The sequence below is a fragment of the Peromyscus maniculatus genome, chromosome 4, assembly GCF_049852395.1.
Source record: "Peromyscus maniculatus bairdii isolate BWxNUB_F1_BW_parent chromosome 4, HU_Pman_BW_mat_3.1, whole genome shotgun sequence".
NCBI classification, from domain to species: Eukaryota; Metazoa; Chordata; class Mammalia; order Rodentia; family Cricetidae; genus Peromyscus; species Peromyscus maniculatus.
The window spans coordinates 11588292-11602890 of record NC_134855.1 but is presented as its reverse complement, the minus strand read 5'-3'; the positions used below and the strand labels follow the sequence as shown (position 1 = coordinate 11602890).

General features: G+C 52.0%; 1 protein-coding gene across 3 annotated transcripts in view; it reads left to right on the top strand.

Moving 5' to 3' along the window:
* The window catches only part of Ak8 (adenylate kinase 8), a 130925-nt gene that overhangs the window by 53231 nt on the left and 63095 nt on the right, over positions 1-14599 (top strand). The window lies entirely within an intron of this gene.

Here is a 14599-nt window from a genome sequence, read left to right as displayed (position 1 = left end):
AACCTAGAGCAGGAGCTGAGGCAGAGGCCATGGAGGGGTGCTGCTTACTAGCTTGCTCCTTATGGCTTGTTTAGTCTGCTTTCTTATAGAACCCAGGACCACCAGCCCAGGGATGGCCCCGCCCACAACAGGCTGGGCCTCCCCATCAATCACTAATTGAGAAAATGCCCTACAGCTGGATCATATGGAGACATTTGCTCAATAGAGGTTCCCTCATTTCAGATGACTCTAGCTTGTGTCAAGTTGGCACAAAACTAGCCAGGACAAGCTACTTCAAGCTCCCACAGCCTAGATTTTCCCGCCATGATAGGCTGTGACTTTTTACCTGTGAGTCAGAATAAACCATTTCTTTTGTGAGTTGATTTTGTTAGTATTTTATCATTAGCAACAGAAAAGGAAACTGAGGCAGATCCTATGACAAGGCAGTCCCCAGAGCGGCAGGTAAATACCATCAGCTGGGACTAGCCAGTAGAGATACAGTTAGGGTCCGAAGTCATAGCCCTCCAGGCCTGGAGAGAGACACCCAAAATGTCCACATCCTGATGGTGGGCCCAGGAGATGGACTTTCAGACCTTGCCCAGGATGAGCCTTGGCTGGGCAGAGGCAGCGGTGGAAGGCAGCTGCTCAGTGGGACCCCCCCTTCCGAATGAGGCCCTGTCATATCTTTTTACACCCCATGTCTGAAGGTCCCTCTTGAAGGCTAGAGGACAAGTTGGTATACTCTGCTCTGTCACACTTTGAGATTCAGAAGAGGGAAACCACAGCTGCTCCTTTACTTACAGTGTGTGTGTATGTGTATGTGTGTGTGTATGTGTGTGTATCTGTAGGTGTGTGCATGTGTGTATATGTATGTTTGTTCATATGAGTATGTGGATGTGTCTCTGTGTGTATATGTATGTATGTGTATATATGTGTATCTGTGTATGTGTGTGTAAATGGAAGTTTCTGTTCCACCAGCAACTCACAAATTTCCAGTAGCTGCTTCTCAAATAATTGACTCTGAGGCTTAATATTACTTATAACTGCTCAGCCGGTAGCTCAGGCTTATTACTGACTAGCTCTTACACTTAAACTAACCCATAATTCATATCTATGTTTAGCCACATGGCTTGGTACCTTTTCTGAGTCTGGCATTCTCATCTTGCTTCCTCTGCATCTGGCTGATGACTCCTGACTCCGCCCTTTCTCTTCCCAGCATTCTTAGTTTGATTGCCTACCTATACTTCCTGCCTGACTACTGGCCAATCAGCATTTTATTAACAAAGAGAGCAATGCACATTTACAATGTACAAAGATTGTTCCACAGCATGTGTGTGTATGTGTGCATGTGTGTGTGTGTGTGTGTGTGTGTGTGTGTGTATGTGTGTGTATGCATAGGAGTCTATCCAGGCATCTCATATGCCCCTCTTCAGATTCCTAAGCATATTCTAGTATCTTTGCCCTGAGTGTCAACAGCAGGCTTAGGAATGTGAAAATACCAAATTATGAATTTTTCCAAGGGTAATCAAGACCTGCAAGGTACAGAGAGTTTGGCTAACCAGGCAGAGAGGATTATAAAAACAGAGTCAAGGAAAAAAATATCAAGGAACATGTCACATGCCTGTAATCACAGCACTTAGAAGGCAGAGGGAGGAGGATTAGAGTTCAAGGTCATCCTCAGCTGCTTAGCTTAAGTTTTGGGTTTTGAAGTTTTGGGTTTGTTTGTTGTTGGGATTTTTTATTTGTTTTTTGTTTTTTGAGACAGGGTATAGTCCTGTCTCTGTGTAGCCCTGGTTGTTCTGGATCTCACTCTGTAGGCTAGACTGAACTAGCCTTGAACTCACAGAGATACACCTGCCTCTGCCTTCCAAGTACTGGGATTAAAGGGGTGACCATCACTGCCCAACTTATAGTTTAAGTTTGAAGCCAGCCTGAGCTACATGAGAACCTGTATCAAACAAAATAAATAAAGTAAAAAAGACAGATACAACTGTGGTCCAGAAGCCCCTGGGACCTCTGAGCCAATTGGTATTACTGCCACGTGGCCACCCAGCACAGAAACCCCATCCGGGTCAGGCACCTCAGACTCCTCCGGGAACCTGTAAGATGTCGTAAGCCCTCTGCTCGCCCATGCGTCTGTTCCTGACCTCCCGGTCACCTTTCTCATGCCAGCGCTCCCTGCTGTGGTGGGCTCAGGCCCCCTCCTCACAGCCCTGTGTCCTTGCCACCCTTGCAGGCCTGTCACTGGCTCAGCCGGGTGGATCCAGATGTCATCCCCCTTCCCCCAACGGAACCACTTCCTCTTGAGTCCCCCACTGGGCCTTGTGATGTTCTGTCCCAGCTGTGACCTCTGTGGACTTGGGGATGTTCTTTTCTGTCCTCACAGATGCTGCCAACACCTCTTTCCTCTCAAATCAGCAGCAAAATTAATAACTGCACTGTCCATCCTCCCATCTTCTACATTTTCTGGCCAAAGGACTCCAGGGTCCCATCTTGGCTTGTCTTCAATCTCTTGATCCCAGCCCTAGGCGACAGCACCATGGACAGAGGGCCAGTGAGACACTCACTCTGTGCCCCAGACTTTGAAATAGAGAGGTCTGGCCTCCCAAGCTCATTCTTTCTTGAGCTTCGGAACAGAAAACGTATTTATTCCCTGGGGTTCCATGTGAGTCATTCTTTAGGCAGGCAGCCCCCCTTACAGCCCACAGGGCTTGGTCTGGCAGCCAGGCTCGAGCCTCAAGCGTGTCCCCTTCTCTGTGAAGCTCGGGTGCTTTCGCCTGGGTAAGAAATGAGCACAAAGGTTTCTGGACTCTCGGGAAGGTGAGTTCGCCAGCGTTTCTGATCGGCACTGCCAGCCTCCTTTGCCTCTATGGAAGCCCACAGTGCATGCCAAGGTTCTCTCCCAAAAACCAAGCAAGGGGCTCCGAGATCTCAGCGTGTGCTCACAGAGGTCGTGTCTCCAGGTGGGGCGTGTGTGGCTCCTTCCCCGGCTTCATTCCTCCCGAAAGGCTTCTGTGGACCTTCTGAATTTCAGAGACCCAGAGCTTCCTCAGGAAAGGGACCGGTGTGACTTTGCCATCCAAACGTCTGGTTCTCTGAGCATAGGGCCAGTCCCCCCATTGATCTCAGTTGGCTGTGTGGACTCACTTGGTTAGAAAGCATACACTGCCTTTTGGGGGACTAGAGCTCACTTCCAGATTGTGGGTCCCCACCTTGGTTCAGGAGGGTGGTGCCTCCCCCTGATCTGGTCTTTGGCCTCATTCTTGGATATTGCTTGGGTTTTTAGTAGAGGAGATTAAAAACAGCCAAAGGGCAGGGGGTGGTGGCATACACCTTTGATCCCAGCACTCAGGAGGTAGAAGTGGGTGAATCTCTCAGAGTTCTGGGCCAGCCGGGGCTACACAATGAGACTGTCTCAAACAACAATGAGACACCAACAAAAACTAGCCAAAGGCCTGGCTTATCCTTGGTCTAAGACTTTGCTTTAAATGTGCGATGTATTTATCTTGAGCTGTCCACAGCATGCTTGGTCCCATCAGGACCCTGCCAGCAAGGACTCGTCTCTTCAGGGGGGCTTTTTGGAACTGGCTTCTAGCTTACCCCTCTTCTGTCTCTCCAGGAATGGAGAGCCGTCCACCATAGCTCTGCCTAGCTGGCTCTTGGCAGGCTTGCAGTGGGCTCCTGACTCACCTGCCAGATAACCAGCAGTTAGAGCAGAAAGGCTCACGGTCCTTGGGATAGCCCAGGCATGTGCCTACTTCCAGGGGAGACTGCAGCTATTTAATTGGCATAATAAAAATGACAGTTCCGTTGTGTTTTGGAAAAGATCATTACCTGGAGTTAGCAGCATTTCCTCCCACACAGCCTCGAGTTCCTAAACATGTCTGCCTAGTAAGGTCCCTTGAGGTCTCATAGAATCGGAACAGAGGTGGGAGGTCTGAGGGAGATTTGAGACCCTCACTTGAACAATCACCTAGCAAAACTCGCTAGCGGAACTCAAGCACGCCGTGCAGCCCAAACTGGGACGATTACAGCGATTCTGAGAGCATTCTGTGAGTCCGGGTCCCAGGAGGCAGCTTACATCGGAGCCTAGTTGCAATGCCTCATTTTGTTTAAAATGGGGAATTAATATTCTCATCGCTAAATGCACACGAAAGAGCCGACAATAGGCTGCTCCCCCCTTTTGTTTAAAACTTGCAAAGAGCTGCGGAGTTGAAAGACCATGCAAAGCCCCCATCTGAGGAGCGAGAGCCTTGTGTGCAGCCGGAACTAGCTGCAAGCTGCCTTCCCGCCGAGGGGGAGACCCTAGGGGACCTCTGCCCGCTACCAGCAGCCTTCCAGTGTGGTGTGTTTGTACTCGCTGAAGACAGCGCAGGCCTCTCTAAATAATTTACCAGTTGATTAATAGACTCACAGGGGTATAATTAGTGGAGGGAGAGACAGCGGGTACAGTAACCGGTACACGCTTGGGGGAACAGCCAGCCTTTATTTTTCTACAGAAATTTTCTAGGGTGCTGGGCGTTTGAAGCTAAGTTGGGAAGAGCTCAGCGCCTCTTCCCTTTTGAAGTGGAAATAGGACAGTTTGAATCCGTCGAGTTTAATTTTTCACAAGCTTTAGGGGCCCCGCAGAGTAACTTCCTTTTTATTATTGAAAAAAAAAACCCACATTTTTCTTTCATTTTTCGGCGTGTGCACACCCACCCACCCCTGTGCGCGCACACACACAGCCCAAGCAGTAAGTCCTAAACACATTAATTTACTTTTCTATCAACATGGGTTGTCCTCACGCTACCTCCCCCAGGTATGTCGATGCCTGTCCCCCAGAGTCTCACCCCAGCCAGAGGCCTGCTGGAGGGTGGCCTGAAGGTGGATTAATGGATGCCCCCTGTAATGTATGCGTTCTCCAGGATCCCTCACCTCTGCCTGACAATGCTTTTGAAGTAGCTCCCTTTTTCAAATCAAACTTTTGACTTTTCCGCTGGGACTGCTACAAAGACTTCCTTATGGAAACGAGGTAGCAATCTTCCTTTCCGCCCAGTAGAGAGCGGTGGCCGGGCAAGCCAAACAGGACACTGGTTTAAAAGTGCTGTTTGCATTTTGAGGGTCCAAGGACCTGTTAATGAGGATGCATCTATAAAGGGGGTCAGTATACGTGTGTGCCCCCCCCTCCCCCGCCATCAACAGGTTTGGGCCGCTCAGAAGCCTAGTTGCTCGTTTATCTTCACTGGGCTTTCACTGCAAAATGCACATTGTCTTTCTACATGATTAAAATGACATCAGGAAGAGGGCATCGCCCAGGCACCACATGCCCTGAAGCTTTCCGTTCAGTGACTAGGCCGGTGGGAGAAACTGAGGCAGCTGGAGATTCTCCATTCATGGATACAAGCTGGAGCAAGAAGCCAGGCAGCATTCTCTCCCTGCTGCTTGGCACCCACCCCAGATTTCCTGCAGACTCCAAGCGCTTGCTGTGTATCGGGTATCCAGTCGATAACAAAACAAACCCAGATGTTTCTAGGCAGTCCAAGGAGGACCCAGAAGTGCAAAGTGTCCTTCTACTCAGAGTTTCTGGAGGCATCTTCCTCTCCAGGGGCAGCCAAAGGCCTCAGAGAAAAATGAAAACTGTGAGGCACTCAGCTGTGAAATTGTCCTTGACAGGTTGTCCCTGGAAGCCCAGCCTGCTTCTCCGGGCAGGAGGTCCCCAGTGTGCCATCTGGGCGGCCCTTGGCAGGGCTGGTGTTGTAATCAAGCCCCCCTCAGACCTTCTCAAAGGCAGGAGTGGTTGAAAGCCCCTTTTCCTCTGGGAGTGTCCTCAATTGAGGGGAGCAACTTTGCTTCTTTCTCAAGTGGGGCCTGCCGAAGCCTGAGGTGCAGTGAGGAGGCCACCTCCCCACCATGGCCTCTTGTGGCCTCTGTACCTACAAATCCAGCTCAGGGCTGAGAGGACATCTGGGGGCTCATCGCCCGGTCGGTGCTGGAGCCTCCCTCCCTGCGTGGGGGAACCTGGTGTCGTCCCGTTGGAGGCAGCCTGCATCCTCACACCTGTCCACATCACTCTGAGTGACGTTGTGGCCGCAAGGGGCAGGGGGTGACGTAAGTAGGTACAGAGGGGCTGAGGGCATGGGACCTAGGAACAGAGAGGAGGCGGTTCCCGCCCTTGTCTCTGGTCAGCACGGCCATGCATGCACAGGGATCCAGGGCTGGAAGGGAAGAGGAAGACTTCATCCCCCTTGCCCTCTCCCTGACTGACTCCTCCTGGCCCCTTGAGCATGACCAGGTTACTGAGAGGTAAAAGGACCCCCACACCTTAGCATTTCCCTGTCTGCGTGTGCTCCGCTCTGCAGTGGAGCGGGGTGGGCGCTTCCTCAGTACCCGACACCAGCACTAGCATGCTCCTGAGGACACATAGGCAGATATCTGTGGGCAACAGAGTAGGCTGGTGACAGATGAGCCAGGCCCCTGTGCTGTGGACAGTACCAAGAAGACCGAGTTGCTGACACCCAGGCCCCACATGCTGCCCTCTGCCCTCTGCTGCCTGTTTCTATGTGAATGAGAAAGAACAAAAAGGTGACTGCATGTAGAAGGTTTCCAGAGAGGCCACCTACCGTCAGTCTAGATGGTGGGCACCCTGGTTATTAGTTAGGGCTCCAGAATTGTGCCAGCCGAGTTCCCATCTGCCATGCGCATTGAACTGTGCGGCCTTGGGCAAGCTGCTCATCCTCTCAGGACTTCGGCTTCCTTGCCTGTGAGGTGATCTTTGATGGTTTCATCAGCTTGCTCTGTATGCACAGTGAACGCACAGCAACAGAATGCTAGGTGCGAGGGTTGGTGAGATGGCTCCGGAGACAAAGGACCCGAGCTGGATCTCCGGAGCCCACACGGTGGAAGCAGAGAACTGACTCTAACAACCTGTCCTCTGCCCTCTACACACGTGCTGTGCCTGTGCCACCCCCAGAAATCAGTGTAATTAAAACAATAGCAACAACAGCATACAGGCACAGGGCATTCGCGTGGCTTACTCACTACCCTGCTTCATAGTGACTGCAATCATTGCTGCTGTGGTGGTACAAATTCGGGTGCATTGAATGTATACATTGCCTGTGTGTTTGTGTGTGCCTGCACCTCTGGAGGCCAGAAGTCCATGTTGAGTGTCTTCCTCAGTCACTCTCTACCTGATTTTTTGAGGCAGGGTCTCTTACTGACCCTGAAACTCAACAGTTAGGCCAGACTGACTGGCCAGCAGGCTCCGGGGATCCTCTGTCTTTACCTCCACAGGGCTGGGCTCACGGATGTGTACCCACCACTCCCACTTTTGTGTGGGTGCTGGGATCTGAACTCAGGTCCTCAGGGTTGTACAGCAGGCACCTTACCCGCCAAGGCGTCTACCCCGCCCCCAGGTATAACTTTTGGATATCTTGTTCTTCTCCTGTGACAGCCACCTGTTTCAGGTGCCTGGTCTCTATAGTAACCAGGAGCAGCCATAACTCTGGTACCCAGTGGTCTGTTAGAGCATGACAAGCTGGCCTACCGAGGTATAAGATGGAGGCTAGTTTATCATGATCTTCACTTAGCATGAGGATTTGGAATAGGGCCCCAGGGAGGGCTTGCCTCCACTCTGCCCTAACATGGGGCTAGCTGACATGTGACTTCTTGAAGATTGCTGACCGGTCCTTAGAGCCTTGCATCTGACTCTTCTCCCCTCGGGCCTCTTCCACATGCCTCTGCTGGGGCTAGTGTGGCCAACTCGGATTCCCCATCCCTGTGCTTTGTGCTTTGGATAAGCTTGGGGCAGCTAGGGCTGGCCAGGCATCTCCCCTGTAGTCCTCATGTGACTGACTGTCTTGGTTTCCTCACACATATAAGAACTGCAGGTCCCTTCGGACTTCCTGTGCCGTGGCTGTCTTCCCTTAGCTCAGTGTGGAGATGGGCACAGTGCAGGCTTCCTGGTCTCACCCATGCAGAGTTCTTCTCCTAAAGGCATTGGCAGAACACAGAGCTTGACTGAGACACCGAGTGCCCAGATTGGCTGTATATCCATCCATCCAAGCTCTGCCGCCCGTTATCTCTGCAGCTCCAGGCAAGTGGCTTCTTCCTGTTGTGCTTCTGTTCCCAGTCTGGGGCACTGCTGTCACTGTCCTCATAGCATTGTTATCACGATGACGTGAATTAATACTTGAATTAAAATGAACACACATGCTCAGACCAAAGCCTGGCCCAGCAAAGGAGCTAGAGCACACTTACACCCACTGTGGTTCCTTCTCCATCCCGACCACAGGGCTCACCACCTGGGTTTCTGCTCCCACACCCAGGGCTGGCTGTCTTCCCACAGATCACCAGGGCAACAGCATCCGAGATGCTGTGAGATATAAGAGAAATGAGCTGCTTCTGAGCTGCATGCTCAAGGTGGAAGGAATCATCTTCTTGGACTCTGATCTTCCTCAGTAGGCACATCACACTTTCAGTCAGTACACACACACACACACACACACACACACACACACACACACACACACACACACATTGGCCAGCCTAGCCTCACTTTCTCAGATCCTCTCAGGGCCCATTAAGAGATGTAAAGGGAGGAAAGAAAGTCACCAAGTTGTAGTGCATTGTGTGGCTAATTGGGCATGTTCACAAGTCTTGTGTTGTGCCGTGTGAAGTTGTTTGTAGAAGACAGCCAGTGTGTGAGCGGTCTTTCCCCTCGTGTGTAGTATTACCAGGGGTAAACTGAGATGTCCCCGTTAGCAACCTGCCCAGGCTGTGGGCATGTCAACACCAGCCCCCGTCGCCTCGTCTCTGCAGGCATTACAGAGGGGAGAGCGATGGAAGGTGAGTGGCCAGTGTCCGAGGGGTGAGAACCAAAGAAGACCCCAGAATTGGCAGGAGCTCAAGGATAGCCTGCTTTCCTGGATAGGAAAACACTGGCGCCCCCTAGTACATTGTCTTCCAAGCACTTTGGTTCATTGTTAGGGAACATAGATGTAAGAACAGAAACCTCTGACAGGAGGAAATTGTGCCATTTTCTGGAAAATGGAGAGCTGGGGATTTTCATGGTAAATATGCCAAACTCAGAAAGATAAATATGGACTCCTCTCTCATATGTGGAATCTGGATTGTTTTTTTCTTTTTCAAAAAGAAAAAGGCTTTTAGAATCTAACAAAACCTTAGAAGCCCTCTGTCTAATCTCGCACCAGAGGTTCCAAGGCCTGGCAAGACAGAGCCTGGCTCTGGAGTATATGAGTTCCATTTACCAAATAGCCAGAGAGACCTAAAGGCTTTTGTCCATGTGCAAAGCAGGTGGAGCAATCCAGGTCTCTTTTAGAAACCGTCTTAGCTTTAGAAGACTCACTCGGGTGCAAGACCCACAATTGGCCAGTAGGTGGCAGTGTATAATAAACAAACAGCATCTTTAACAGAAACAAGGGGCACAGGTCCTGGTACTTAAGGCCCACCACAGGTTGTCTTCACGCTCACGTGCCAGTCGTGATTCTCTGACAGCATGGGGAGGACTTGCAGGTCACCAGTTCCAGAGGCAGCACCATCAGGAAAGAGGCTCCTGGAAATGGCGGGTTTTGCTTTCCTTGACTTAAAGCAAGATTTAGAGGTTCCCAAGACCCAGGTTGAGTCAGGGAAGGCATCCAGCACTTTTCCTCTCGAGCATCTGGATATATGGAGTGGAATTCAAAGCAAAACCAGCCCCCTCCTCTCCGTGGTCCTCTTTGTTGTTGTTTTTAGCTCTCCCTGTCTTTCTACCTGGGGTCTGTTAGTGGATCAGAAGGAACAGAGCGGGGATCCAGGGATTATACTGGTATACTGGGAAGTAGGGTACAGGAGGAAGGAGCCCTGTTCTGGCTGGCTTCTTTGGACCTGGACACTGACTTCCACAGTGTTCCAAGGAGAGCTAGAGGAGGAAGAAACAGGAGCAGCTTGAAGAAAACATGAGACATGTGGAGGACAGGGGTGGGTCCAGGTGAGGGGTGTGTGGACAGGGATGGGTCCAGGTGAGGGGTGTGTGGACAGGGGTGGGTGCAGGTGAGGGGTGTGTGTGGGGGGCAGGGGTGTGTGCAGGTGAGGGGTGTGTGGACAGGGGTGTGTGCAGGTGAGGGGTGTGTGGATGGGTGGGTACAAGTGAGGGGTGTGTGTGTGGACGGGTGGGTGCAGGTGAGGAGTGTGTGAACAGGGGTGTGTGCAGGTGAGGGTTGTGTGGATGGATGGGTGCAGGTGAGGGGTGTGTGGACAGGGGTGTGTGCAGGTGAGGGGTGTGTGGATGGGTGGGTGCAGGTGAGGGGTGTGTGGACAGGGGTGGGTGCAGGTGAGGGGTGTGTGGACGGGGGTGGATGCAGGTGAGGGGTGTGTGGACAGGGGTGGGTCCAGGTGAGGGATGTGTGGACGGGGGTGTGTGCAGGTAAGGGGTGTGTGGACGGGGGTGTGTGCAGGTGAGGGGTGTGTGGACAGGGGTGTGTGCAGGTGAGGGGTGTGTGGACAGGGGTGTGTGCAGGTGAGGGGTGTGTGGATGGGTGGGTGCAGGTGAAGGGTGTGTGGAGGCACAGGAACACCTGGGTGCACATGGGGAGAGGGTTGTGAGGGAGTGTGGAAGGAAGAATGCTAAAGGCTAGGGCTTGTTTCTGATTGGTCTCATGGTGTCCAGGAGAGTTATGAGACTCACAGAATGCTGTGCAGGAGACCTCGGTGTCTTCCTGGTACGGTGGACAGCAGGGGGCACTGTGGTCTGCTAACAGCCTGGAGGTTGTCTGTGGCTGGTTCCCTTCTTGAATAGGTTGAAGATGATATATCAGACCCACAGAGAGGGGCCAGTCCTGTCCAGCTCCATCCCACAAGTGGCCACCTCGGGATGATATGTTGTCCTGTCTAGAGCCTGAAATTGATGCTTTTAGGAAGCCTGATGTAGGGAGGGCCTGAGAGTTTAACTGCAAGCCCCTAACTCTAGACCGGAGGGTGGCCAGGGCTCCTGGGTCTTGGTAGGTACCCTGCTGAGCCCCGTTAAGTGCACCCAGCCCTGGAATCAGTGAATTGAGATTTTAATAACCTTGACGTCAACTTGAGGACCTTGAAAAGAAGAAAAAAAGAAAAAAAAAGCCTAACGCCACATGGTGTGACCTCATGGAATAATAAACCATTCACAGCTCGCACCCTGCTAAACTCAGTTGACAGGGCATTTCTGGAGTAGCAGTCCTTCGCAGTGGCTAGAAGGAAGGGTGAGATGTTAGCTGTCAAGCCCCGAAATCAAGCCTGAGGCATCTAACTTAATGGTGAATGACTTTAGATGGAGAAAAGAATCTCTGGGAGAAGAGAATAAAGGCTGAATGTGCATGTTATCAAGGGGACTCGAAGCTTACAGCAGAACACCAGAGAGCTGGCCGGGGAGCCTGTGCCTGCTAAACTGACTGGTCAGAACACACAGGGCTGGGCCAACATGCCAGGAGCCTTCGGGGAACAAGGCACTTGTGAAGCAGAGACGCACAGGTACCCGAAAGCCCTTAACAGACTTTTGGGCCACATTTGGGGTCTTCAAGTTTCTCCTCTCAACACCCAGACCCTACATGAGTAGGGCAGTGGCCCAGAGACAGTATCCTGAGGGGTCTGCCATTATATTATCCTCTGCCAGCAGCCTTTCCAGCTCCCTTCACCTCTGTCCAGATGGGACACACAGCCAGTGCCCCAGGGGGCACCCCTAGTGTCCTTCTGTGGGAGAGGACTACCACACGCCTCAGCTCTATAGCCCCTTGGAGACTCTGTGATTTACCGATGCTTCCTGTTGTACCAGGATGATAGACCTGGCCAGAATAACCCACGATGGGCAGTTCTGGGCAAACATGATGCCAGGCTTCTGGCAAAACTTCCCAAGCTGGTAAAACAAGAGGATGGGAGTCCCCCCCCCACCCACGGAGTTCCTCATGTGGGAGCCACCTAATGACAATCTTCTGGGAGAGTCTGTCCCATGGAGTGAGTCCACAGCGACCAGTGCAACCTCCTGCAGACAGAAGTTTCCTACTTTAAAGAACTAACACATGGGGCTAGTGACATGGCGCAGTGAGCAGTGTTTGCCTAGCACGTATGGAGAGGACTTGAAGTCATGGGTCCGATCCTGGGGATCACATAAACCAGGTATGAGGATATACTCTGGCAATCCTGGCACTTATGAGGTGGAGGCAGGAAGATGAGAAGTTCATAGAGGTTCCATGGTTACATAGTGAGAGCCTGACCCAGGAAGTAATGAAAAGAAGGAGGGAGGGAGGGAGGGAGAGAGGGGAGGTAAGGAGAGAGAGGAGAGAGGAAGAGAGGGGAGAGGAGGGGTAGGAGGGAGGGAGAGGGGGGAGGGAGGGGGGAGGGAGGGGGAGAGGAGGGAGGGAGAGGGGGGAGAAGAGGGAGGGAGAGGGGGAATGGAGGGAGAGGAGGGAGGGAGAGGGGGGAGGTAAGGAGAGAGAGGAGAGAGGAAGAGAGGGGAGAGGAGGGATAGGAGGGGGGAGAGGGGGGAGGGAGGGGGAGAGGAGGGAGGGAGAGGGGGAGAGGAGGGAGAGGAGGGAGGGAGAGGGGGGAGGTAAGGAGAGAGAGGAGAGAGGAAGAGAGGGGAGAGGAGGGAGAGGAGGGGAGGGAGGGAGGGAGGGAGAGGAGGAGAGGAGGGAGGAAGAGGAGGGAGGGAGAGGAGGGGAGGGAGGGAGAAGAGGAAGCTCTATTTGTTTGTTTATTTGTTTTTCAAGATAGGGTAGCCCTAGCTGTCCTAGATCTCACTCTGTAGACCAGGCTGGCCTCCAACTCAGAGATCCGGCTGCCTCTGCCTCCCAAGTGCTGGGATTAAAGGTGTGTACCACCGACCGGCCTAGGAAGGAATTCGTTGGGGACTGTCTCCAGTATTCCGAGTCTGTGCAAGCCACACACACAGTGAATAAAAAATCTTGTCTACAAAGCAGAAGGCAGGGCTGGAGAGATGGCTCAGCCGTTAAAGGCTAGGCTCACAACCAAAAATACAAAGTAGAAGGCCAGGAATAACAGCCAAAAGTGTCCTGTGACCTCCACATGCCTGTGGTGACATGCATGCCTGCACTCACATGAGTGTGCCTGCACTGAGCTCTCTTGATTGTGGATGTGATGTGACCAGCTCCTTCAAGTTCCTGCGTTGGCTCCCCCACTATGTTGGGCTGTAACCTGGAATTGTGAACTAAAACATCCTTTAAGTCGATTCCTGTCAAGCCCTGAGAGAGGAGATCATTACAGGGCAAGAGGCCACCCTAGTAACTGCTCTGAATGGGCAGCCAAAGGCTTTTGTTTGTTTGAGACAGAGTCTTCCTACACAGGCTGGCCTTGAACTCACAGAGATTCACCTGCTTCTGTCTCCCAAGTGCAGGGATTAAAGGCTTGTGCCACTGTGTCAGCTAGAAAGCCCCAAATCTAAGGTGATGCTCATCCTTTGGAATACAGCTGTGGATTGTTGAGACAGGGCAGCACTCAGAAAATGGTCACATGAAGGACAGTGCCTCTCATTCACCGGCTCCAATGGCTGTCAGCCTGTGAGGCCTTGCCAGGCTTCAGAATATGCCCTAGGCCACTTGCTAGACCCACAGATGTTTGGTGAGAGGGGAACCTTGCAGAAGCTTCTAGAGAAACCGCCAAGCATCCCCGCTTGGGGCCCACATCCATGGCAAACAGTAGTAATATTTACCAAGTATTTCTGGGAAAATGAGTGCAAAGCGCCGCGATGCCGTGCAAATTGCCAGGACGCCGAACATTAGCAACATGGAACATTTAATGAGTCTAGGAAGAGAGGAATGAGTTTCAGGAAAATGTCACTTGCAGCAAAGTAAACAGGCTTCTCATATCTCCCTGTGCTGGGGACTTGTTTCAGTCTCCAGGTATAAGCAGAGCTGCGATTCTGGAGAGAGATCAGATTCTCCAGAGAAGGGGAGACTCAGCAGGAGGCCAGAGGGGTTGCTGGGAATTTCAAATCCGCTGAGGCCGACTGGATGAAATTTCAATGGTGTGTGGGAATTAAAACTGGTGCTTGGTGTACATCCATGAAAAGCATTTGCTGTGATTGCAATCCTTGTGACCCCCACCTCTCAATTCATATGCTCAGATGTTGGTAGGAGAAGATGGGACCTTACGGCATGATCACATCATGAGGCTTGAGCCCTCCTGGATAGGATCTGTGGCTAAAAATACTTAACCAAGGAAACTTGACAGCCTGAATTCAATCCCCAGGGCCCTCACAATGGTGTAAGGAAAGATATGACTCCATAAAATTCAATTCTGACCTCCACACGCATCCCTTAAAAGAGAGACCAGGGCTGGAGAGATGTCAGCAGTTGAGAACACTGGCTGCTCTTGCATGGGACCCAGGTTCGGTCCCTAGCACCCACATGTTGGCTCATAACCATCTGTGACTCCAGTCCCAGCAGGGAGCCTATAAGCTAGAAAGCATTTGGCCCTCCCTAGACAGCGGTCGGCCCTAAACTTTGCCTCTTAGCCTCCAGATCTAAGGGCCAAACACTGCTGTGCTTCTCAGTTCGTGGTGCCTTGCTTTAGCTGCCATAAAGACGCCGATGGAGGATGGTGTCTTGTTAAGGCATGAAGGCCAAGACCACCCAATGCATTGCCCATCTCAGGC